This window comes from Triticum urartu, chromosome 5A, assembly GCF_056163025.1.
Source record: "Triticum urartu cultivar PI428250 chromosome 5A, HENAU_Tu73, whole genome shotgun sequence".
NCBI classification, from domain to species: domain Eukaryota; kingdom Viridiplantae; phylum Streptophyta; class Magnoliopsida; order Poales; family Poaceae; genus Triticum; species Triticum urartu.
In genome coordinates, this window is record NC_141877.1 from 35,161,680 (window position 1) to 35,187,730 (window position 26,051).

At 46.7% G+C, this 26,051-nt stretch overlaps 1 pseudogene; it reads left to right on the forward strand.

Annotated features, from left to right (window-relative positions):
• The first annotated feature begins 322 nt into the window (after window positions 1-322).
• Window positions 323-1,057, forward strand: LOC147967777 (secreted RxLR effector protein 161 pseudogene; annotated as a pseudogene).
• Window positions 1,058-26,051: the final 24,994 nt, after the last annotated feature.

Below are 26,051 nucleotides of genomic sequence, written 5' to 3' on the forward strand. Positions count from 1 at the left end.
TGATGAAACACTGCTTAATCTTGGCTTTGCGCGGAGTCCACTTGAACATGCAGTTTATCGGCGCGGGAACAGTGAGTCATATCTATTGGTGGGAGTATACGTTGACGACCTCATCATCGCTAGCACCGATACAGCTTCAATTCAAGAGTTCAAGGGGAAAATGAAACAGCTCTTCAAAATGAGTGACCTTGGCCTACTAAGCTACTACCTTGGAATTGAGGTGGTACAGAAAGAGGGGGAGATCACTCTTAACCAACGTAGTTATGCTGAAAATATTCTTGAGCAAGCTGGGATGAGTGAGTGCAACACCTGCAGCACTCCTATGGAACGCAGACTGAAATTGAGGAAGGAAGATGGGTCCAAACCATTTGATGCTACTCTCTACAGAAGCGTGATTGGCAGCTTACGCTATCTAGTTCATACTCGACCAGATATTGCTCATGCCGTCGGTATCGTCAGCCGGTTCATGGAGAATCCAAGCACTGATCATTGGGCAGCTGTGAAGCAAATCCTAAGGTACATACAAGGCACTAAACAGTACGGGTGCAGCTACAAGGCGGGCAATGGCAGTGCGGTGCTGCGTGGTTACAGTGATAGTGATCATGCCGACGACCTGGGCGACCGAAAGAGCACTTCTGGACAGGTATTCTTCCTTTGTCAGAATCCGATCAGCTGGACATCTAAAAAACAGAAGGTTGCGGCCCTCAGTTCATGCGAAGCGGAGTACGTCGCTGCTGCAGCGGCGACCTGTCAGGGCATCTGGCCGAGCCGCTTCCTCGCTGATCTGCTCGGACAAGAGCCGGAGAAGTTCACACTTTTGGTGGATAACAAGTCTGCAATTGCCTTGGCCAAGAATCCTGTTTTTCATGATCGGAGCAAACATATAGATGTGAAGTTCCATTTTATTCGAGACTGCGCCGAAGAAAGAATTCTCGAGCTTGAGCATGTTGGGACTCACAATCAGCTGGCTGACATTCTGACGAAGGCGTTGGGCAGAGTGCATTTCATTGAGATGCGTCAGAAGCTGGGGATCATGGAGAGCAGCCAGAACACATGAGCTTAAGGGGGAGAAATATTGACATTGCTAAGCTCATGCATGTAGGCTAGTTTGTTTTCTGTTTGAATAAGCATGCATGGCAGTCGAATGTGACACGCCCATGCAGCTAGCTTGTGGGACGGTGCTACATGCACGAACATGTTTTGTTTTTCCTTCTTTGTAAACTCCTGGACGTGGTCTACGCTGTGTGAGGCAATCGCGGGATGGCGCGGTAGCTGCGGATCATGTCGAAGGGTCCGGGAGAAGTAGTTAGCTTTTGAGGCTTGTACTGAGATAAGGAAAGCAATGAGAAAACAGAAAATGCCGCGACATTTTTGGTAGCACAAATCTCTCTCGTTCGTCTACCTCCGTCTCTCTCGCTCCACCTCATCTGATCGCTCTTGCTAAGTCCGGCAATGACATGTTGTGCCATTGGGGTGCCCCCCGCCTTCGTATATAAAGGGGGGAGGAGGAGGTGGCCGGCCTAAGGGGGCGCGCCATAAGGGGGAGTCCTACTTGGACTCCTAGTCCAAGTAGGATTCGGCCCCCCTCCTTCCTTCCATCGGAGAGGGAAAAGGGGAAGGGAGAGAGAGGGAGAAGGAAAGAGGGGGGCCAGCCCCCTCCCCTAGTCCAATTCAGTTTAGGCAAGGGGGGGGGGGGGGGCTCTCACGTGGCCTTTCTCCTCTCCTCCAATAAGGCCCAATAGGCCCAACACTTCTCCCAGGGGGTTTCGGTAACCTCCCAGTACACCGGAAAAATGCCCCAACCACTCGGAACCATTCCGATGTCCAAATGCAACCTTCCAATATATGAATCTTTACATCTCGACCATTTCGAGACTCCTCGTCATGTCCGTGATCTCATTCGGGACTCGGAACAAACTTCGGTCATCAAATCACATTACTCATAATACAAATCGTCATCGAACGTTAAGCGTGCGGAGCCTACGGGTTCGAGAACTATGTAGACATGACCGAGAAACATCTCTGGTCAATAACGAATAGCAGAACCTGGATGCTCATATTGGCTCCTACATATTCTTTGAAGATCTTTATCGGTCAAACCACATAACAACATATGCCATTTCCTTTATCATCGGCATGTTACTTGCCCGAGATTCGATCGTTGGTATCATCATACCTAGTTCAATCTCATTACTGGCAAGTCTCTTTACTCATTCTGTAATGCATCATCCCGCAACTAACTCATTAGTCACATTGCTTGCAAGGCTTATAGTGATGTGCATTACCGAGAGGGCCAGAGATACCTCTCCAATACACGGAGTGACAAATCCTAATCTTGATCTATGCCAACTCAACAAACACCATCGGTGACACCTATAGACCATCTTTATAATCACCCAGTTACGTTGTGAAGTTTGATAGCACACAAGGTTGTCCTCCGGTATTCGGTAGTTGCATAATCTCATAGTCAAAGTAACATGTATAAGTCATGAAGAAAGCAATAGCAATAAAACTAAATGACCATAATGCTAAGCTAATGGATGGGTCTTTTGTCCATCACATCATTCTCTAATGATGTGATCCCGTTCATTAAATGACAACACATGTCTATGGTCAGGAAACTTAACAATCTTTGATTAACGAGCTAGTCAAGTAGAGGCATACTAGGGACACTCTGTTTGTCTATGTATTCACACATGTATTAAGTTTCCGGTTAGTACAATTCTAGCATGAATAATAAACATTTATCATGATATAAGGAAATATAAATAACAACTTTATTATTGCCTCTAGGGTATATTTCCTTCAGTGAGGCAGCCAGTGATAGTAGCACTCGAATAGTGGTCAGTCTAGCTACAGGTGAGTAAGTATCAAACTAGTCTTCACCTTCTTTCTGGGTATAACCCTTAGCCACAAGCCGCACCTTGTACTTTTCAATTGTAACATCATGTCTAATCTTTTTCTTGAACACCCACCTACACCCTACAGGTTTGCACCTATAAGGACGGTTAGTGATATCCCGGGTTCCATTAGCTAAGATGGAATCCATCTCGCTACGAACAACTTCCTTCCATTAGTCAGCATCGGGAGATGCATCGGCTTCTAAAATAGTCCTTGGTGTGTCATCCACGAGGTACACAATGAAATCATCACCAAAGGACTTTGCAGTCCTCTGTCTCTTACTCCTTACAGGAGTTTCATTGTCACCCTCAACAGGATTCTCAACGTGTTCCATCGCAATGGTGGGTTCAGGAATTACAACAAATTCCTCACTAGATGGAGTAGGTATATACTGATTTGATGAACTCGGCATATCCTTCATAGGAAATATGTCCTCAAAGAAAGTTGCATCATTCAACTCCATAATCGTACCAACATGCATGTCGCATACCTCAGATTTTATTATCAAAAATCTATAGCCAATGCTATGAAAAGCATAGCACAGAAGAACACAATCCATGGTTTTTGGTCCAAGCTTGCGCTTCTTGGGAATTGGTATATTGACTCGCCAAACAACCACAAGTACGTAGGTAAGAGAGTTTCAACCTTTTCCTTTCCCATTCCTCAAATGGATTCATGGTCTTATGCTTTGTGGGAACTCAGTTTGACATGACATGACATGCAGTCATTAGCGCCTACCCCCACCATTCCTTGGAAAGACATGATGTGTCTAACATGGCGCTAACCAAATCAGTTAGAGTTTGGTTCTTTCTTTCGGCCACCCCATTAGACTGAGGTGAGTAGGGAGGCGTCCTCTCATGGATTATACCATGTTCCGCATAAAACAAATCAAATTCATTGGAAAAATACTCTCCACCACCACTACTAGGAAAACCCTAGTAGTAGTGCGGGTTTTGAGGCTATCAGCAGCGCGGGTGGTCGCGCTACTACTACGGTGCTACAGCTAACTGTTAGTAGTAGCGCGGTCTATACCCGTGCTACTACTATTGACTATATCAGTAGCGCTTTTTGGGAATGCGCTACTATTAATTAGTTGTAGCGCTTTCCTATCCTCGCGCTACTGCTGTATCTTTCATCATTTTCCCTGCTTCCTACCCCGTTTCAATAAACTGCAATTTCTAGATACTAGGTAGTACTAGATATCAATTTCATAAAGCATTATAGGTACTAGGTAGTACTAGATAACAATTTCATATATAGTCAACATGCATCCTCAAGCAGTACTAGGTAGTCTTACAACCACACATATACATAGAGTTCAAAATTGTTATATATCAACTACAAACTATTAAGTAAATCAAAATGTTGAATATCAACAAGAAAATATAAACTAGCCTACTAAATCAAAATGTAGGAGGGGCGGGGGGGGGGGGGGGGGGGGGTTGGAGGAGGGAGGTGTTGGGGAACACAGTATTTCAAAATTTTCGTACGATCATGCAAGATCTATCTAGGAGATGCATAGCAACGAGAGGGGAAGAGTATGTCTACGTACCCTCGTAGACCGAAAGCGGAAGCGTTCTGAAACGCGGTTGATGTAGTCGAACGTCTTCGCGGTCCAACCGATCAAGTACTGTACACAGGGCTTCGCCTAAGCACTACAACATATGACCGAGGTGGAATTCCGTGGAGGGGGCACCGCACACGGCTAAACAATCAACTTGTGTGTCTATGGGGTGCCCCCTCCCCCGTATATAAAGGAGTGGAGGAGGGGAGGGCTGGCCCTCTCATGGTGCGCCCAGGCGGGGGAGTCCTACTCCCAGTAGGAGTAGGTTTCCCCCCTTCCCTAGTTGGAGTAGGAGAAGAACGAAGAGGGAGAGGGAGAGAAGGAAAGGGGGGCTGGCCCCCTCCCAGTTCGGATTGGGCTTGGGAGGGGGGGCACCCCCACCTTGGCCGCCTCCTCCTCTCTCCCACTAAGGACCAACAAGGCCCATTGACTCCTCAAGAGGTTCCGGTAACCCCCCGGTACTTCGGTAAATGCCCGAACTCATCTAGAACCATTCCAATGTACAAACATAGCCTTCCAATATATCGATCTTTATGTCTCGACCATTTTGAGACTCCTCGTCATGTCCGTAATCACATCCGGGACTCTGAACTATCTTCGGTACATCAAAACAGATAAACTCATAATACTGATCATCATCGAACGTTAAGCGTGCGGACCCTCCGGGTTCGAGAACGATGTAGAAATGACCGAGATTCACTTCCGGTCAATAACCAATAGCGGAACCTAGATGCTCATATTGGTTCCTACATATTCTACGAAGATCGTTATCGGTCAAACTATTGGGGAACGTAGTAATTTCGAAAAAAATCCTACGCACACGCAAGATCATGGTGATGCACAGCAACGAGAGGGGAGAGTATCGTCCACGTACCCTCGTAGACCGTAAGCAAAAGCGTTATGAGAACGCGGTTGATGTAGTCGTACGTCTTAACGATCCGACCGATCCAAGTACCGTACGCACGACACCTCCGAGTTCAGCAGACATTCAGCTCGATGACGTCCCACGAACTCTGATCTAGCAGAGCTTCGCGGCAGAGTTCCGTGAGCATGACGGCGTGATGACGGTGATGATGTTGCTACCGACGCAGGGCTTCGCCTAAGCACTGCTACGATATGATCGAGGTGGATTATGGTGGAGGGGGGCACCACACACGGCTTGGAACAATCAACTTGTGTGTCTTTGGGTGCCCCCCGCCCCCGTATATAAAGGAGCAAGGGGGGAGGCCGGCTGGCCTTGGTGCTCGCCAAGGAGAGGAGGAATCCTCCTCCTAGTAGGAGTAGGATTCATCCTTTCCTATTCCTACTAGGAAGGGGGAAGGGGGAAGGAAAGAGAGGGAGAGGGAAAGAGGGGCCGCCCCACCCTCCCCTAGTCCAATTCAGACTCCTCATGGGAGGGGGCGCGCCAACTACTCGGCTGCTGCCCTCTCTCTCCCCTCAAGCCCACTAAGGCCCAATACTTCCCCCGGGGGTTCCGGTAACCCCTCAAGCACTCCGGTTTTCTCCGAAACCATCCGGAACACTTCCGGTGTTCGAATATAGCCGTCCAATATATCAATCCTTACGTCTCGACCATTTCGAGACTCCTCTTCATGTCCGTGATCACATCCGGGACTCCAAACTACCTTCAGTACATCAAAATACATAAACTCATAATACCGATCGTCACCGAACTTTAAGCGTGCGGACCCTACGGGTTCAAGAACTATATAGACATGACCGAGACTCGTCTCCGGTCAATAACCAATAGCGGAACCTGGATGCTCATATTGGTTCTTACACATTCTATGAAGATCTTTATCGGTCAAACCGCATAACAACATACGTTGTTCCCTTTGTCATCGGTATGTTACTTGCCCGAGATTCGATCGTCGGTATCCTCATACCTAGTTCAATCTCGTTACCGGCAAGTCTCTTTACTCGTTCTGTAATGCATCATTCCGCAACTAACTCATTAGTCACAATGCTTGCAAGGCCTATAGTGGTGTGCATTACCGAGAGGGCCCAGAGATACCTCTCCGACAATCGGAGTGACAAATCCTAATCTCAATCTATGCCAACTCAACAAGCACCATTGGACACACCTGTAGAGCACCTGTATAAACACCCAGTTACGTTGTGACGTTTGGTAGCACACAAAGTGTTCCTTCGATACTCGGGAGTTGCATAATCTCATAGTCATAGGAACATGTATAAGTCATGAAGAAAGCAATAGCAACAAACTAAATGATCATCGTGCTAAGCTAACGGAATGGGTCAAGTCAATCACATCATTCTCTAATGATGTCATCCCGTTAATCAAATGAAAACTCATGTCTATGGCTAGGAAACTTAACCATCTTTGATTCAACGAGCTAGTCAAGTAGATGCATACTAGTGACACTATGTTTGTCTATGTATTCACACATGTACTAAGTTTCTGGTTAATACAATTCTAGCATGAATAATAAACATTTATCATGATATAAGGAAATAAATAATAACTTTATTATTGCCTCTAGGGCATATTTCCTTCAGTCTCCCAGTTGCACTAGAGTCAATAATCCAGGTCACATCTTTATGTGATTAGTTCACATCTCTATGTGACTAATACCCAAAGGGTTTACTAGAGTCAGTAATCTAGTTCACATCTCTATGTTATTAACACCCAAAGAGTGATCATGTTTTGCTTGTGAAAGAAGTTTAGTCTGCGGGTCTGCAATATTCAGATCGGTATGTATTTCGCAAATTTCTATGTCTACAATGCTCTACATGGAGCTACTCTAGCAAATTGCTCCCACTTTCAATATGTATCCAGATCGAGACTTAGAGTCATCTAGATCGATGTAAAAAGCTTGCACCTACGTAACTCTTTACGACAAACTCTTTTATCACCTCCATAACCGAGAAATATTTCCTTATTCCACTAAGGATATTTTTGACCGCTGTCCAGTGATCCACTCCTGGATCACTATTGTACCCTCTTGCCATACTTATGGCGAGGTACACAATAGGTCTGGTACACAGCATATCATACTTTATAGAACATATGACTGAGGCATAGGGAATGACTTTTCATTCTCTTTTTATTTTTCTGCCATGGTCGGGTTTTGAGTCTTTACTCAACTTCACAACTTGCAACACATGCAAGGACTCCTTCTTTGACTGCTCTATTTTGAACTACTTCAAAATCTTGTCAAGGTATGTACTCATTGAAAATATATCAAGCGTCTTGATCTATCTCTATAGATCTTGATACTCAATATGTAAGTAGCTTCGCCGAGGTCTTTCTTTTAAAAACTCCTTTCAAACACTCCTTTATGCTTTCCAGAAAAATTCTACATCATTTCCGATCAACAATATGTCATCCACATATACTTATCAGAAAGGCTGTAGTGCTCCCACTCACTTTCTTGTAAATACAGGCTTCACCGCAAGTCTGTATAAAACCATATGCTTTGATCACTTTATCAAAGCATATATTCCAACTACGAGATGCTTGCACCAGTCCATAGATGGATCGCTGGAGCTTGCTCAATTTGTTAGCACCTTTAGGATCGACAAAACCTTCTGGTTTCATCATATACAACTCTTCTTTTAAGAAATCCATGAAGGGATACAGTTTTGACATCCATTTGCCAGATTTCATAAAATGCGGCAACTGCTAACATGATTCGGATAGACTTTTAAGCATCGATACGGGTGAGAAAATCTCATCGTAGTCAACACCTTGAACTTGTCGAAAACATTTTGCGACAATTCATGCTTTGTAGATAGTAACACTACTATCAGCGTCCGTCTTCCTCTTGAAGATCCATTTATTCTTAATGACTCGCCGATCATCGGGCAAGTCAATCAAAGTCCATACTTTGTTCTCATCTATGGATCCCATCTGAGATTTCATGGCCTCAAGCCATTTTCCGAAATCTGGGCTCATCATCGGCTCCTCATAGTTCGTAGGTTCGTCATGGTCAAGTAACATGACATCCAGAACAGGATTACTGTACCACTCTGGTGCGGATCTCACTCTGGTTAACCTACAAGGTTCGGTAGTAACTTGATCTGAAGTTACATGATCATCATCATTAGCTTCCTCACTAGTTGGTGTAGGAGTCACATGAACAGATATGTGTGATGAACTACTTTCCAATAAGAGAGCAAGTACAGTTACCTCATCAAGTTCTACTTTCCTCCCACTCACTTCTTTCGAGAGAAACTCCTTGTCTAGAAAGGATCCATTCTTATCAACGAATGTCTTGCCTTCGGATCTATGATAGAAGGTGTACCCAACTGTCTCCTTTGGGTATCCTATGAACACACATTTCTCCGATTTGGGATTGAGCTTATCAGGATGAAACCTTTTCACATAAGCATCGCAACCCCAAACTTTAAGAAACGACAACTTTGGTTTCTTGCGAAACCATAGTTCATACGGTGTCATCTCAACGGATTTAGATGGTGCCCTATTTAATGTGAATGCAGCTGTCTCTAATGAATAACCCCAAAACGATAGTGGTAAATCGTTAAGAGACATCATATATTGCACCATACCTAATAAAGTACGGTTACGATGTTCTGACACACCATTACGCTGTGGTGTTCCAGGTGGCGTGAGTTGTGAAACTATTCCACACTGTTTCAAAGAAGACCAAACTCGTAACTCAAATATTCTCCTCCACGATCAGATCATAGAAACTTTATTTTTTTTGTTACGATGATTTTCCACTTCACTGAAATTATTTGAGATTTTCAAATGTTTCAGACTTATGTTTCATCAAGTAGATATGCCCATATCTGCTCAAATCATCTGTGAAGGTCAGAAAATAACTGTCGGTGTCAAAACCGGCAGATCTCGGGTAGGGGGTCCCGAACTGTGCGTCTAGGCCGGATGGTAACAGGAGGCAGAGGACACGATGTTTTACCCAGGTTCGGGCCCTCTTGATGGAGGTAAAACCCTACGTCCTGCTTGATTGATATTGATGATATGGGTAGTACAAGAGTAGATCTACCACGAGATCAGGGAGGCTAAACCCTAGAAGCTAGCCTATGGTATGATTGTATGTTGTGATTGTTGTCCTACGAACTAAAACCCTTCGGTTTATATAGACACCGGAGAGGGTTAGGGTTACACAAGGTCGGTTACAAAGGAGGAGATACCCATATCCGTATTGCCTAGCTTGCCTTCCACGCCAAGTAGAGTCCCACCCGGACACGAGACGAAGTCTTCAATCTTGTATCTTCATAGTCTAATAGTCCGGCCAATGGAGATAGTCCGGCTGTCCGGAGACCCCCTAATCCAGGACCCCCTCAGTAGCCCCTGAACCAGGCTTCAATGATGATGAGTCCGGCGCGCAGTATTGTCTTCGGCATTGCAAGGCGGGTTCCTTCTCCGAATACATCACAAAAGAATTTGAATACGAGGATAGTGTCCGACCCTGCAAAATAAGTTCCACATTCCACCGTAGAGAGAATAATATTTTCGCAGATCTAATTTGCTAGCTTGTTTTGGCAGCACGACGTTATGTTATGGCTCGGTGATTATTCGAACCGTTTCTTTTAACCAGCCCCGCACATAACGCGAGGCAGTTTTTCGACACGTCTTGTCAAAGCAGAGATCGTGTCCCCTTATTACGGGATTCTCATCAATACGGGCGTGGGTAACCCAACCACGCCATCAATTGCGGTGCTTGGGGGATAAGCGAGTTTTACCACGCAAGTGGGGACGCTTAGCTTTGACCGCCCATATAAAGGGATAAGGATTCACCTTTCTGTCCACGCCTTGTTCCTCCTTTGCTCATCCGTTTTCGCACACTCGAGCTCTAGCGCCCAAGTCCGCACTTCCCACCTCGACCTTCTCCAATCATGTCCGGAGCGGGAGGCAAGTGGATGGTCTCCTCCATCACGGAGGGAGACATCAAGAAACTGAGGAGAGCCGGATACCTGCATGACGACATCGCGCACCGGCTCCCAGATGAGGGGCACCTCATCCCCACCCCCAGGCCCCATGAGAGGGTAGTATTCCTCACCCATTTCCTCCGCGGACTGGGATTCCCTCTCCATCCATTCGTCCGGGGGCTCATGTTTTATTACGTCCTAGATTTCCACGATCTGACCCCAAACTTCATCCTCAACATCTCGGCGTTTATCGTCGTGTGCGAGGCCTTCCTCCGCATCAAGCTCCACTTCTGCTTATGGTTGAAGACCTTCAATGTCAAGCCGAAGGTGGTGGGCGGCCGCCAGGCGGAGTGCGGAGGCGCCATGGTGGGCAAGATGCCCAACGTAACATGGCTCGAGGGCTCCTTTGTGGAAACCATAAAGGGGTGGCAATCGGGGTGGTTCTATATCACCGAGCCGCGCGACCCCGCATGGGCAGCGGCCCCCGAGTTCCGATCTGGCATCCCCACGCGGCTCACCTCCTGGAAAGAGAAGGACCTGTCCTGGGGTAATTCGAAAGAGCTGACCGGACTCCAAACATGTATTCAAAACATGGTGGACAAGAAGCTCAAGCTTGTCAACATAGTCCAAGTTATGCTCATCTGCCGGATACTCCCGTGCCAACAACAGGAGTTCAGCTTGTGGGAGTTCAATCCGGCGCATCACCGAACTCTGAACAGGCTCTTTGACATGACTCATGAAGACGCTTGGAGGGTGCTGTTCAAAAGCGCCGAGGCCCCCCCTATTACTGAGGATCGCGGATTCAGCGCGAAGCGCCAAGCCAGTGCGGTAAGCTGCGTTACCTTTCACAGGATACTTATTTTATATAGATTGACTCTGTGCGGGATCTAAACTCCCGTACCTTTGACAGGACTGGCAGAAGATGGCCAGACAGATCGACTGTCTGGCTCCTTTGCCCGAAGGCCCTGCAGACACTCTTCTGGCGAAGATGTTGACTCCGGCCCCTTATACGGTGCCGGAGAAGACCAAGAAGGCCAAGGGAACTCCAAAGATTTCCCGACGCCAGGCGTCGTCGGACTCACTGTCCGATGACTCGGCGGCGCACTCTTCCCCCGAAGACGAGGAAGAAGAAGAAGAAGATGCTCCCCCACCAACTGGGGGAGACAGGAAAAGGAAGGCCGCCCCAACCGGGGAGGCCGGAGGGTCCAAGAAGGGAAGGACTCTCCTTCCGGACGGTTCCACCGCCGCCGACGAAGGCGAAGACGAGTGGTTGCCCAGGGTCAAGGCCCCGGGAAGATCGTAAGTATTCGGATACCAGAGTAACTCATAGGATTCCTTTGTCGCACTGCTTTCTCTAACGTCGAACGCAATTATGCAGGCCGCCACGAGCCAGCATCGATGTATCATCGGATGGCTCCTTGGGCTTGTCGGAAATGGATAGTGATCCAGTCTCGACCGCCACCTCCCCTCATCCTGCCGACGACGCTGAGGTGTTATCTCAAGAGGCAATGGATCGAGGGGAGACAGCCCTGGAGGCGCCTCAAGGCGACCTTCCGGACTCCGGGAGCCGAGGGGACGGGGGCCCTGAGAACTCCAAGTTCGGCCCTCAGCCGAACACTGCGCCGGAACCTCCAGCGGTTCCGGGCTCGGGCAGGCGGCCTCCCTCTAAGAGGGGCAAGACGCTTGTGTCGGTGACCTCTGTCCATTCAGAGGCGCCGGACAGTCTGCTGGAAGCGCTTCGCAGCGCTTCCATCGACGAGGAGCACCGCGCTATCATGAGTGCGGTGATCCAGAAGGTTCAGTCCGCCAAGAGCGGATTGACTGAAGCCTGTGCCAGCCTTCTAACAGGCTTCAAGGTAAGTGTTTTAAAATGTAGTAGAAATATTACTGCATAGACAGTAGCCCCTGATGCTTTGTTCGGTGTTCACAAAGAAAAGCCGAACAGAGGATCAAATAATATTGCAGGAGTCTAATATAAGTATGTCAATATGCGCATGCAGGCTTCGCTACTGGCGTCCGCCGCACTGACTGCGGAGGTCGCCGTACTGAAGCGGACACTCGAGGGGTCCCGGAAAGAGCTCGGCCTTGCCAAGAGGCAGCTCAAGGAGAACAAGGGTAAGTAATACCCTGTCTATAGATGTGTATATATAAAAAAGGACGCAATTGCAAAATGACACGATCATTGTATGTTTGCCAGGGGCCACGACTGAGGTGGAGACCCTGAAGCAAGCGCTAACCGAGGCCAAAGATAAAGCGGCCCAGGAGCGCACCGAGCGAGAGAAGCACGAGGCTCGGGTGGGTGAGGTGCAGCAAGAGCTCCAGGCTCTCGTGACGAAGCACGAGGCGTTGGAGCTTGACTCGAAGACGCGAGAGTCTGAGCTTGCCGCGGCCCTTGAGAGCGCAAAGAGTGCCAAGGCCGAGGCCCAAAATGCCCTCCAAGAGATCGACACGATGAAGAAGATAGCGGCGGGTAAGGCTTTCTATATGCAAAGCAAGCATGTAAAAGTAAATTACCGATTACTTACCCGGATCCGAAGCTCTTCAGGAGCATTCGCAGATTTTCCCCGCAGTGTGTCCGATGCCGCCCAATTTTACCAGGCTGAGGACGGAAGCTCGACAAAGAAGCTGTTCTGGTCTCAGTATGCTGAGGCCGAACATCCGATGCCAATGAGCGACCAACTGAAGCAGATGGCCGAGCTACATAAGGCGGTCGATCAGGCCATGAAGAGATTTATAGTCCGGCTGTGGCCTGGCGACGCCCTTCCGAACAGCTTCTTCGGCCTGGTGAGGCGGCTTGTGGATGCCTGCCCCCGGCTGGAGGTCGTCAAGCGATCTGTCTGCATTGAATGTGCACGCCGTGCTTTCGCCCGTGTGAAATTGCAGTGGGTCAAGCTAGACACCGTGAAGCTGATCAAGGAGGGGCCGCCAGAGGGCAAGGAGCACCGCCACCCCGAGATGTACTATGAGGGTGTTCTGCCGGGTGCCCGTCTCATCGCGGATGAGTGCTCAAAAGATGTAATATTTGAATGAGACTTGCTCATGTGATCCTATATGATGAAAACTTGTTTCATATGCGCTATGCAACGCTTGTGTGAATTTAAAATATTACCTTCTCTTTGGCCGTTTACCCAATCTGAGAGATGGCTAGTCCTCGGCTTCTGCCCCCATGCCATGAGTGCTGGGGTGTTCGGGATAAACCTGAGCACTCTTGTTCCCCTGTTTGGGTCCTTCGAGGGAGGTGCTCAGCACAACGAACAAGGCAACCGGACTAATAATGCTTTATCACTCTCACTTAGCCATAGAATTCTATAATTTTAAATTTCGGCGAAGCCCCTGGAATTCGGAAGGCCGAATTCGGGGCGCGATACACGCCTGTAAGCCGGACAGGGCCAGCCCCTCGCCCTAAGCGGCATAAGTCTTTAAGGACTCAAAAAACCTTGCCGAACAACGACCAGTCTCTCACCTTATCATGACAGTTAGTTTTAGCTTTCTCTACTAAGGTGCTCAGCCCGGCAGAACCGGGGCACAATCGCAGTAGTTCTCCTAGCACTACCTTAGCCGATAGAGCGGAATGTAAGGTACCAAAACATAGGAGCCGGGCAAACCCAACATTTGACCAAAGACATGATTCGGAGCTGATGCATATAATGCTATAAGTTCGGGGTGCCACACTTGTGAAAGTGTTCAGACTTTTCACACCGCATTGTGGGGTACGTAAGCCCCTGGTGTATTGGCCGTACCATAGTGTATGGTTGCAAGGCGTCATTGATGGACACACACACACACATCTATATATATAACAAGAATGCAATAATAGTCGTAATGTCATGCATTATTTATTAAAAAATTACGTTAAAGCAGAGTGATACAGATAGTGCGATAAGCAAAGAGTAGGACTATGTCCCTTCCAAGGGCAAGCTGAGGAATGATATTAAATTGAATAGTTCACTCGTTACTGTAATCAACCTGGGAATTCCGTGATATAACATAGCTGTCTGCCTCCTTGGTTGCTGCATCATGTGTTCGGCAATAGTGCTGCCGGACAGTGTTTCCAGAGATTAAGGTCCTGAAAGAAAAGAAAAATAACCTAATGGGAAGCCCCTAGTGCGGTTTAGGCTGCGTCTTGGGGCGTGCCGTAGTTGTGCCCCCCTCCCCACCTGTGCCCATGGTATTTTTAACGCGTAATTATGTACGCACGGAACGAGTTTCGCCGCTGGGCTGGGATTGTAATAACTCCGCGAGGTCCTGGCATCTTGAGCTTGAGGTATTCATAATGCGGTACCGCATTGAATCTAGCAAATGCGGTTCGCCCGAGCAGCGCGTGATAACCACTATGAAACGTGACTATATCGAAGATTAACTCTTCGCTTCGGAAGTTATCCGGGGATCCGAAGACCACTTCCAGTGTAATTGAGCTTGTGCAATGGGCCTCTACACCTGGAATGACGCCCTTAAAGGTCGTTTTTGTGGGTTTGATCCTTGAGGGGTCTATACCCATTTTGCGCACTGTGTCCTGATAAAGCAGGTTCAGGCTGCTGCCGCCGTCCATAAGGACTCGAGTGAGGTGAAATCCGTCGATGATTGGGTCTAGGACCAGTGCGGCGAATCCGCCATGACAGATACTAGTGGGGTGGTCCCTGCGATCGAAGGTGATCGGACAGGAGGACCAAGGGTTGAACTTTGGGGCGACTGGCTCCAACGCATATACGTCCCTGAGCGCACGCTTCCGCTCCCTCTTGGGGATGTGGGTTGCGTATACATGTTCACCGTCCGCACTTGCGGGGGAAACCTCTTCTGTCCTCCAGTGTGCGGCTGCCGGGGCTCCTCCTCGTCATCGCTATGCGGCCCCTTGTCCTTGTTCTCGGCAATTAACTTGCCGGCCTACTTGAACACCCAACAATCCCTGTTGGTGTGATTGGCTGGCTTGTCTGGGGTGCCGTGTATTTGACATGAGCGATCGAGTATACGGTCCAAGCTAGACGGACCCGGCATACTTTGTTTGAATGGCTTTTTCCGCTGACCGGGTTTAGAGCCTTTGAATCCGGCATTGACTGCCGTATCCTTAGTATTTTTGCTGTTAATGCGGCGCTTATGCTTGTTGCGACGTGACCTGCTATTTCCGTCCTTGGTATCTGAGGTACCATGGTTCTTTGATATGTTATTACTGCGAGCCATCCAGCTGTCTTCTCCCACACAAAAGCGGGCCATGAGCGTCGTGAGAGCTGCCATAGATTTTGGCTTTTCCTGACCCAGGTGCCGGGTTAGCCACTCGTCTCGGATGTTGTGCTTGAAAGCCGCTAAGGCGTCCGCATCCGGACAATCGACAATTTGATTTTTCTTTGTAAGGAACCGAGTCCAGAATTGCCTAGCCGACTCTTCTGGCTGCTGAATTATGTGGCTTAAATCATCGGCGTCTGGTGGTCGCACATAAGTGCCCTGAAAGTTGTCGAGGAATGTGGCTTCCAGATCTTCCCAACAACTAATGGAGTCCGCTGGCAAGCTGTTATGCCAATGCCGCGTTGGTCCTTTGAGCTTTAGTGGGAGGTATTTGATGGCGTGTAAGTCATCGCCGCGGGCCATGTGGATGTGGAGGAGGAAGTCCTCAATCCATACTGCGGGATCTGTTGTGCTGTCGTATGATTCAATATTTACATGTTTGAAACCTTCTGGGAATTGATGTTCCATTACTTCGTCTATGAAGCATAAGGGGTGTGCGACGCCTCTGTATTGGGCTATATCTTGACGCAGCTCGAATGGGTCTTGCCCGTTGTGTTCGGCCCGGCCGGATTTGCTTTTACTGTATCCGGCGTGACGTTTGTCGTCTCGCAGAGTGGTGCGCCCTCGTGATCCGTAGATCGATCTTGAATTCTTTGCCTTGTCTTCCAATATGTCTCGCAGGTCTGGTGTATCTCCCCATGCCTTTTTATTTGAATGGCGTTGGGGTGGAGGCTGAGCTGTTGGCTGGAATGCCTCTCTATCACGGCCACGAGGTGGCCGATCAGCCATATCATACGCTTCTTCCTCCAGTCGGGGTAGTAACCTGCGCCTTGGGTAACTCTTGGAGGGGCGCTCGAGTTTATATTCCTCGGCCGCGAGGACTTCAGTCCATTTGTCAGCTAGCAGATCTTGATCTGCTTGAAGCTGCTGCTGCTTTTTCTTCAGGCTATTTGCCATGGCCATGAGCCGGCGCTTGAAGCGCTCTTGTTCGACGGGATCCTCTGAGACGTCGAATTCATCGTTGCCGAGGCTTGCCTCGTCTTCGGAGGGGGGGGTGTAATTGTCATCCTCCTCCTCTCCGTCTGCCGCTCTCTCAGGAGAGCTGGCTCCTTCATCCTCCTGATCTAAATCTTGCTGGAGGGGTTTGTTGTTTTCTTCGGCACTATCCGGAGTGTTATTATCTCCTGTGCCGGTATCACCACTTTTGCTTTGGCGGGATTTAGAGTGGCGCCGCTGACGTCGGCGTTTGGGTTGCTTCTTGGAGGGGTCATCCTCCGCTATCCCGTCACCATTGCCTTCTTTGGGTGTATCCACCATGTATATGTCATATGACGAGGTGGCTTTCCAGTGCGCTATAGGTGCTGGTTCATGTTCGTCTCCAACATCGTCGTCCATACCGTCGATGTCTTCGGAGTCGAAGTTGAGCATGTTGGTTAAATCATCGACAGTGGCTACAAAGTGGGTGGTGGGTGGGCGTCGAATTTCTTCGTAATCCGCATCCCAATCCTGTTGGCCATAATCCGGCCAGGGCTCTCCTGACAAAGAGAGAGACGTTAGTGAATTCAGAATGTAGCCGAAGGGCGAGTGCTGAAAGATATCCGCGGTGGTGAATTCCATGATCGGCGCCCGATCAGATTCGATTGGCAGGGGCGCGGATGGTTCGGAGTCTGGAAAAGAGTTCGGCACCTTGGAGTCACGGGCTGCGCAGAGGGTTAGGCTGGTGTTCGGCTCGATCGCCGTTGAGACTGCAGCCCCTGAGGCGGTGTCTAACCACCCGTCCTCGACTGGCGCAGTTGGCTCCGAGCTAAGGATCGGGGCTGATGCGGGTGCATCCTCTGGGGTACTGTTCGGCGGCAGAGCTAGGTCATACCCATCGCGACAATGCGGCACGCCCGGCTGTGGCTCGAATCCATCAAAGATCAAGTCTCCGCGGATGTCGGCCGTGTAGTTCAAACTTCCAAATCTGACCTGATGGCCAGGGGCGTAGCTTTCAATCTGCTCCAGATGGCCAAGCGAATTAGCATGCAGTGCAAAGCCACCGAATACAAAGATCTGTCCGGGGAGGAAAGTCTCACCCTGGACCGCATCGCTATCGATGATAGTAGGAGCCATCAAGCCTAGCGGCGACGACACAGAGGAACTCCCAATGAAAGCACCAATGTCGTTGTCAAAACCGGCGGATCTCGGGTAGGGGGTCCCGAACTGTGCGTCTAGGCCGGATGGTAACAGGAGGCAGGGGACACGATGTTTTACCCAGGTTCGGGCCCTCTTGATGGAGGTAAAACCCTACGTCCTACTTGATTGATATTGATGATATGGGTAGTACAAGAGTATATCTACCACGAGATCAGAGAGGCTAAACCCTAGAAGCTAGCCTATGGTATGATTGTATGTTGTGATTGTTGTCCTACGGACAAAAACCCTTTGGTTTATATAGACACCGGAGAGGGTTAGGGTTACACAAGGTCGGTTACAAAGGAGGAGATATCCATATCCGTATTGCCTAGCTTGCCTTCCACGCCAAGTAGAGTCCCACCCGGACATGAGACGAAGTCTTCAATCTTGTATCTTCGTAGTCTAACAGTCCGGCCAATGGAGATAGTCCGGCTGTCCGGAGACCCCCTAATCCAAGACCCCCTCAATAACGATACCTGCCGCGGGCCTCAACACTATCGGACTGCATACATCAGTATGTATTATTTCCAACAAGTCTTTTGCTCGCTCCATTGTTCCGGAGAACTGAGTCTTAATCATCTTGCCCATGAGGCATGATTCGAAAGCATCAACTGATTCATAATCTAGTGATTCCAAAAACCCATCAGCATGGATTTTCTTCATGCGCTTTACACCAATATGACATAAACGGCAGTGCCACAAATAAGTTGCACTATCATTATTAACTTTGGATCTTTTGGATTCAATATTATGAATATGTGTATCACTACGATTGAGATTCGATAAACCATCCACCTTGGGTACGGTGTATGACCATTAAAGGTTTTATTCATGCAAACAAAAAAAATTATTCTCTGACTTCAAATGAATAACCGTATTGCAATAAACATGATCAAATCATATTCATGCTTAACGCAAACACCAAATAACATTTATTTAGGTTTAACACTAATCTCAAAAGTATAGGGAGTGTGCGATGATGATCATATCAATCTTGGAACCACTTCCAACACATATCGTCACTTCACCCTTAACTAGTCTCCGTTCATTCTGCAACTCCCGTTTCGAGTTACTAACCTTAGCAACTGAACTAGTATCAAATACTGAGGGGTTTTCTATAAACACTAGTAAAGTACACATTAATAACATGTATATCAAATATACCTTCGTTCACTTTGACATCCTTCTTATCCGCCAAGTATCTAGGGTAGTTCCACATCCAGTGACTATTTCCTTTGCAGTAGAAGCACTCAGTTTCAGGCTTGGGTCTAGCTTTGGGATTCTTCATGGGAGTGGCAACTTGCTTGCCATTATTCTTGAAGTTCCCTTTCTTTCCCTTGCCCTTTCATTTGAAACTAGTGGTCTTGTCAACCATCAACACTTGATTCTTTTCTTGATTTCTACCTTCGCTGATTTCAGCATCGCGAAGAGCTTGGGAATTACTTTCGTCATCCTTTGCATATTATAGTTCATCACAAAGTTCCAGTAACTTGGTGATAGTGACTAGAGAACTTTGTCAATCACTATCTTATCAGGAACATTAACTCCCACTTGATTCAAGTGATTGTAGTACTCAGATATTCTGAGCACATGCTCACTAGCTCAGTTATTCTCCTCCATCTTGTAGGCAAAGTGGTTTGTCAAAGGTCTCATACCTTTCGACATGGGCATGAGTCTGAAATACTAATTTCAACTCTTGGAATATCTCATCTGCTCCGTGGCGTTCAAAACATCTTTGAAGCCCAGATTCTAAGCCATAAAGCATGGTGCACTAAACTATCAAGTAGTCATCATATCGAGCTCGCTAAACGTTCATAATGTCTGCATCTTCTCCTGCAATCGGTCTGTCACCTAGTGGTGCATGAAGGACATAATTCTTCTATGTAGCAATGAGGATAATCCTCAGATCATGGACCAAGTCCGCATCATTTCTACTAACATCTTTCAACATAATTTTTCTCTAGGAACATATCAAAATAAATGGGGAGCAACATCGCGAGCTATTGATTTACAACATAGTTATGCAAATACTATCAGGACTAAGTTCATGATAAATTAAAGTTCAATTAATCATATTACTTAAGAACTCCCACTTAGATAGACATCCCTCTAGTCATCTAAATGATCACGTGATCCAAATGAACTAAACCATGTCCAATCATCACGTGAGATGGAGTAATTTTCAATGGTGAACATCACTATGTTGATCATATCTACTATATGATTCACGCTCGACCTTTTGGTCTCCAGTGTCCCGAGGCCATATCTGCAGATGCTAGGCTCGTCAAGTTTAACCTGAGTATTCCGCGTGTGCAAAACTGGCTTGCACCCGTTTTATGTGAACGTAGAGCTTATCACACCCGATCATCACGTGGTGTCTCAGCACAACGAACTTTCGCAACGGTGCATACTCAGGGAGAACACTTATACCTTGAAATTTAGTGAGATTTCATCTTATAATGCTACCGTCGATCTAAGAAAAATAAGATGCATAAAAGATAAACATCACATACAATCAATATAAGTGATATGATATGGCCATCATCATCTTGTGCCTGTGATCTTCATCTCCAAAGCACCGTCATGATCACCACCGTTACTGGCTTGACACCTTGATCTCCATCGAAGCATCATTGTCTTCACGCCAACTATTGCTTCCACGAGTATCGCTACCACTCAGTGATAAAGTAAAGCAATTACATGGCGATTGCATTTCATATAATAAAGCGACAACCATATGGCTCCTGGCAGTTGCCGATAACTGTGTTACAAAACATGATCATCTCATACAATAAAATTTAGCATCTTGTCTTGACTATATCACATCACAACATGCCCTGCAAAAACAAGTTAGACGTTCTCTACTTTGTTGTTGCAAGTTTTACATGGCTGCTATGAGCTGAGCAAGAACCGTTCTTACCTACGCATCAAAAACCACAACGCGGTATAATAATTTCTTTTTGATCTTCAGAAAGAACCCTGTTCATTGAATCCGATTCAACTAAAGCTGGAGAAATAGACACCCACTAGCCACCTGTGTGCGAAGCACGTCGGTAGAACCAGTCTCGCGTAAGCGTACGCATAACGTCGGTCTGGACCGCTTCATCCAACAATGCCACCGAATCAAGAATCAACTAGTGACGGCAAGCAATATGTATATACCCACGCCCACAACTCCTTTGTGCTCTACTCGTGCATATAACATCTACTCATAGACCTGGCTCAGATGCCACTGTTGAGGAACGCAGTATTTCAAAATTTTCCTACGATCACGCAAGATCTATCTAGGAGATGCATAGCAAGGAGAGGAGAAGAGTATGTCTACGCACACACAAGATCATGGTGATGCACAACAACCAGAGGGGAGAGTATCGTCCACGTACCCTCGTAGACCATAAGCGGAAGCGTTATGAGAACGCGGTTGATGTAGTCATACGTCTTCATGATCCGACCAATCCAAGTACCGAATGCATGGCACCTCCGAGTTCAGCACACGTTCACCTCGATGACGTCCCACGAACTCCGATCTAGTAGAGCTTTGCGGGAGAGTTCCGTCAGCATGACGGCGTGATGACGGTGATGATGTTGCTACCGATGCAGGGCTTCGCCTAAGCACTGATACGATTTGATCGAGGTGGATTATGGTGGAGGGGGCACCGCACACGGCTTGGAACAATCAACTTGTGTGTCTTTGGGTGTCCCTCCACCCTCGTATACAAAGGAGCATGGGGGGAGGCCGGCCGGCCTTGGTGCACCCCAAGGAGAGGAGGAATCCTCCTCCTGGTAGGAGTAGGATTCATCCTTTCCTAGACCTACTAGGAAGGGGGGAAGGGGGAAGGAAAGGGAGGGTGAGGGAAAGAGGGACCGCACCCCCCCTCCCCAAGTCCAATTCAGACTCCTCATGGGAGGGGGTGCGCCACCTCCTGGGTTGCTGCCCTCTCTCTCCCCTCAGGCCCATTAAGGACCAATACTTCCCCCGGGGGTTCTGGAAACCCCTCCGCCACTCCGGTTTTCTCCGAAAACATCCGGAACACTTCTGGTGTCCGAATATAGCCGTCCAATATATCAATCTTTATGTCTAGACCATTTCGAGACTCCTCGTCATGTCCATGATCACATCCGGGACTCCAAAATACCTTCGGTACATCAAAACACATAAACTCATAATACCGATCGTCACCAAACTTTAAGCGTGCGGACCCTACGGGTTCGAGAACTATGTAGACATGACCAAGACTCGTCTCCAGTCAATAACCAATAGCGGAACCTGGATGCTCATATTGGTTCCTACATATTCTACAAAGATCTTTATCGGTCAAACCGCATAACAACATACATTGTTCCCTTTGTCATCGGTATGTTACTTGCCCGAGATTCGATCGTCGGTATCCTCATACCTAGTTCAATCTCGTATTCGGGAGTTGCATAATCTCATAGTCATAGGAACATGTATAAGTTATGAAGAAAGCAATAGCAACAAACTAAATGATCATCGTGCTAAGCTAACAGATGGGTCAAGTAAATCACATCATTCTCTGATGATGATCCCGTTCATCAAATGACAACTCATGTCAATGGTTAGGAAACTTAACCATCTTTGATTAACGAGCTAGTCAAGTAGAGGCATACTAGTGACACTCAGTTTGTCTATGTATTCACACATGTACTAAGTTTCCAGTTAATACAATTCTAGCATGAATAATAAACATTTATCATGATATAAGGAAATATAAATAACAACTTTATTATTGCCTCAAGGGCATATTTCCTTCAGTCTCCCTCTCCCACTAAAGTCAATAATTTATATTACATAGTAATGATTCTAACACCCATGGAGTCTTGGTGCTGATCATGTTTTGCTCGTGAGAGAGGCTTAGTCAACGGGTCTACAACATTCAGATCCATATGTATCTTGCAAATCTGTATGTCTCCCTGCTTGACTTGATCACGGATGGAACTGAAGCGTCTCTTGATGTGCTTGGTTCTCTTGTGAAATCTTGATTACTTTGCCAAGGCAATTGCACCTGTATTGTCACAAAAGATTTTCATTGGACCCAATGCACTAGGTATGACACCTAGATCGGATATGAACTCCTTCATCCAGACTCCTTCATTTGTTTCTTCTGAGGAAGCTATGTACTCCGCTTCACATGTAGATCCCGACACGACGCTCTGCTTGGAACTGCACCAACTGACAGCTCTACCATTCAATAAAAATACGTATCCGGATTCTGACTTAGAGTCATCTGAATTAGTGTCAAATCTTGCATCGATGTAACTGTTTACGACGAGCTCTTTGTCGCCTCCATAAACGAGAAACATATCCTTAGTCCTTTTCAGGTATTTCAGGATGTTCTTCACCGCTGTCTAGTGATCCACTCCTAGATTACTTTGGTACCTCCCTGCTAAACTAATAGCAAGGCACACATCAGGTTTGGTACACATCATTGCATACATGATACAACCTATGGCTAAACCATAGGGACTGACTTTCATTTTCTCTCTATCTTCTGCAGTGGTCGGGCATTGAGTCTGACTTAACTTCACACCTTGTAACACAGGCAAGAACCCTTTCTTTGCTTGATCCATTTTGAACTTCTACAAAACTTTATCAAGGTATGTGCATTGTGAAAATCCAATTAAGCGTCTTGATCTATCTCTATATATCTTGATGCCCAATATACAAGCAGCCTCACTGTGGTCTTTCATTGAGAAATTCTTATTCAAGTATCCTTTTATGCTATTCAGAAATTCAGTATCATTTCTGATCAGCAATATGTCATCCACATATAATATCAGAAATGCTACAGAGCTCCCACTCACTTTCTTGTAAATACAGGCTTCTCCAAAAGTCTGTATAAAACCATATGCTTTGATCAAACTATCAAAGAATACATTCCAACTCCGAGAGGCTTGCACCAGTCCATAAATGGATCGCTGGAGCTTGCACACTTTGTTAGCACCTTTTGGATTGACAAAACCTTCCGGTTGCATCATATACAACTCTTCTTTAAGATATCCATTTAGGAATGCAGTTTTGACATCCATTTGCCAAATTTCATAATCATAAAATGCGGCAATTGCTAACATGATTCAGACGGACTTAAGCATTGCTACGGGTGAGAAGGTCTCATCGTTAGTCAACTCCTTGAACCCGTCGAAAACCTTTCACAACAAGTCGAGCTTTGTCGACAGTAATATTACCGTCAGCGTCAGTCTTCTTCTTGAAGATCCATTTATTCTCTATGGCTTGCTGATCATCGGGCAAGTCAACCAAAGTCCACACTTTGTTCTCATACATGGATCCCATCTCAGATTTCATGGCCTCAAGCCATTTTGCGGAATCTAGGCTCATCATCGCTTCCTCATAGTTCGTAGGTTCGTCATGGTCAAGTAACATGACTTTCAGAACAGGATTACCATACCAATCTGGTGCGGATCTTACTCTGGTTGACCTACGAGGTTTGGTAGCTACCTGATCAGAAGTTTCATGATCATCATCGTTAGCTTACTCACTTACTGGTGTAGGAATCACTGGAACTGATTTCTGTGATGAACTACTTTCCAATAAGGGAGCAGGTACAGTTACCTCATCAAGTTCTACTTTCCTTCCACTCACTTCTTTCGAGAGAAGCTCCTTACCTCGAAAGGATCCATTCTTAGCAACGAATATCTTACCTTCGGATCTGTGATAGAAGGTGTACCCAACAGTCTCTTTTGGGTATCCTATGAAGATACGTTTCTTCGATTTGGGTTCGAGCTTATCAGGTTGAAGCTTTTTGACATAAGCATCGCAGCCCCAAACTTTAAGAAACAAAAACTTGGGTTTCTTGCCAAACCACAGTTCATAAGGTGTCGTCTCAACGGATTTAGATGGTGTCCTATTTAACGTGAATGCAGCCGTCTCTAAAGCATAACCCCAAAACGATAGCGGTAAATCAGTAAGAGACATCATAGATCGCACCATATCTAATAAGTGCGGTTACGATGTTCAGACACACCATTACGCTGTGGTGTTCCAGGTGGCGTGAGTTGCGAAACTATTCCACATTGTTTCAAATGAACTCCAAACTCGTAACTCAAATATTCTCCTCCATGATCAGATCGCAGAAACTTTATTTTCTTGTTATGATGATTTTCCACTTCACTTTGAAATTCTTTGAACTTTTCAAATGTTTCAGACTTATGTCTCATCAAGTAGATATACCCATATCTACTCAAATCATCTGTGAAGGTACGAAAATAACGATACCCGCCGCGAGCATCAACACTCATCGGACCGCATACATCAGTATGTATTATTTCCAACAAGTCTGTTGCTCGCTCCATTGTTCTGAAGAACGGAGTCTTGGTCGTCTTGCCCATGAGGCATGGTTCGCAAGCATCAAGTGATTCCAAAATCCCATCAGAATGGAGTTTCTTCATGCGCTTTACACCAACATGACCTAAACAGCAGTGCCACAAATAAGTTGCACTATCATTATTAAACTTATATGTTTTGGCTTCAATACTATATATGAACATGTGTATCACTACTATCAAGAGTTAGTAAAAATAGACCACTCATCAAGGGTGCATGACCATAAAAGATATTATTCATATAAATAGAACAACCATTATTCTGATTTAAATTAATAACCGTCTCGCACCAAACAAGATCCAGATATAATGTTCATGCTCAACGCTGGCACCAAATAACAATTATTCAGGTCTAAAACAAATCCCGAAGGTAGATGTAGAGGTAGCGTGCCGACGGCGATCACATCGACTTTGGAACCATTTCCTACGCGCATTGTCACCTGATTCTTAGCCAATCTTCGCTTAATCCGTAGCCCCTGTTTCGAGTTGCAAATATTAGCAACAGAACTAGTATCAAATACCCAGACGCTACTGCGAGCATTAGTAAGGTACACATCAATAACATGTATATCAAATATACCTTTCACTTTGACATCCTTATTCTCCGCCAAATACTTGGGGCAGTTCCGCTTCCAGTGACCAGTCCCTTTGTAGTAGAAGCACTCAGTCTCAGGCTTAGGTCCAGACTTGGGCTTCTTCACTTGAGCAGCAACTTGTTTGTCATTCTTCTTGAAGTCCCCCTTCTTCCCTTTACCCTTTTCCTTGAAACTAGTGGTCTTGTTGACCATCAACACTTGATGCTCCTTCTTGATTTCTACCTCCGCAGCCTTTAGCATTGCGAAGAGCTCGGGAATCGTCTTATCCATCCCTTGTATATTATAGTTCATCACGAAGCTCTTGTAGCTTGGTGGGAGTGATTGAAGAACTCTGTCAATGACACTATCAACTTGAAGATTTAACT